Here is a 1,453-nt window from a genome sequence, read left to right as displayed (position 1 = left end):
GAGAGAGGCCAGCTCAGCCCACCAGGGGGCGGGCTGGCTGGCATGTGGTGCTGGGGGATTGAACCGCGGTCCCTGATGCTTTATGCTAAGCTTGTTCTAAGTAGGTGCTTTAGACCACTGAGCCATCTCTCCAGCCCTAACGTTACTTTTTAACCATTTGACATGGTTGAAATCTATGACTTTCTAGGACATGATGTGTATAAATGTAATATTACATATTTTATATACACCCACTTACAAAACTACACATATCCACTTTAGAATGAAGGTTCTTAACCACCCTTCATGGAATTTTTGAATGTAAAGAAAAAGACATATTCATTAGCTTCTACCTGAAATCGAGCATTTCCTTCAAATACCAACACAGGTAACAAACTACAAGAATGTTAAGCAAAATATATGAATTTGTCTTCAAAAGTAATCACAGACAATTCCACATCACACGACAAAGTAGTCGGAGTTATTATAACCCCCATTACACCTTGCCGTTTACCGCACACACAGGGAAGCAATACTACATCATAAATTTGATCTAAAAGGTATTTTGAAAACTACATATTGATTCCTTAAAAATATACATAAAAGAGAATTTAATTTTTTAAAAAAATGTACTTTTTACTAGCATTTGTAGCTATGACTCTGAAAATAAGCCCACAGCATTCACCAAGTGGTGAAAGGTCCATGACAGAGAAGGTAGAATCTCCATGTGCATCGGAGACAGGAGGTGAACCCGGCCTCGGAGTTCTGCCTTGGGTATCAGAAAACCCAAGTGAGACACACCGAAATTAATATATACACCAAAAGGTACAGCTGTGGTCCAATAAAACTTACAGAAGCAGGCAGTTGGCATGCAGCTGGCTGTGTCGGGCTCGACAGCAAGGGCTTATGCTCGCTTACTGGATTTTGCTGCAGCCTTCAGAGCATGTTTTCAGTTTTGAGATAAAAATTATGTATAACTAAGTTGGTTCAGACTACAAATGCCCCTTTCTTGTGCTATTTGCATGCAACCTGAAGCAATTTGCCTCCTTTGTTATCCGAAAGCAATCTGAAACAGTATAAAATCAGCCCTTCCCACAGCTCTCTGATTCCTCACTCCCTACCTTCCTGGCTATCCTCCCATCCTTGAGTCTTCCACCATCAAGGCCAGCGCAGGGGCACTGGCAGGCTAAACAGACTCCCCGCTGCCCACTGCTGTCCACATCACACAAGTCCATGTGTTTCTGATGACTGCTTTCACGTCATTGAGGCAGCGCTAAACAGCTTCCACACAGAATGTATCGTACGTACAGAGCCTCAAGTATTTACCATGGGCCACGCCTCCCTCATTCCCAAACCCAGAATCTGAAATGTTCTAAATGTGAAACATCTTGATCATCAGTGGGATGCCAGAAGTGGAAAATTCTACACCTGATCTCATGTAACAGGTCAAAGTCAAAATGCAGACCTGGCAAAA

The 1,453-nt window shown here is 42.5% G+C and overlaps 1 protein-coding gene across 2 annotated transcripts in view; it reads right to left on the bottom strand.

Annotated features, from left to right (window-relative positions):
* Pex3 (peroxisomal biogenesis factor 3) overlaps nt 1–1,453 on the bottom strand; it is a 47,516-nt gene that overhangs the window by 958 nt on the left and 45,105 nt on the right. The window lies entirely within an intron of this gene.

This window comes from Octodon degus, unplaced genomic scaffold (genome assembly GCF_000260255.1).
Source record: "Octodon degus isolate 3935 unplaced genomic scaffold, OctDeg1.0 scaffold00024, whole genome shotgun sequence".
In the NCBI taxonomy this organism is placed as follows: domain Eukaryota; kingdom Metazoa; phylum Chordata; class Mammalia; order Rodentia; family Octodontidae; genus Octodon; species Octodon degus.
Note: the sequence above shows the minus strand (reverse complement) of the source record. Positions and strands in the feature narration are given on the sequence as shown.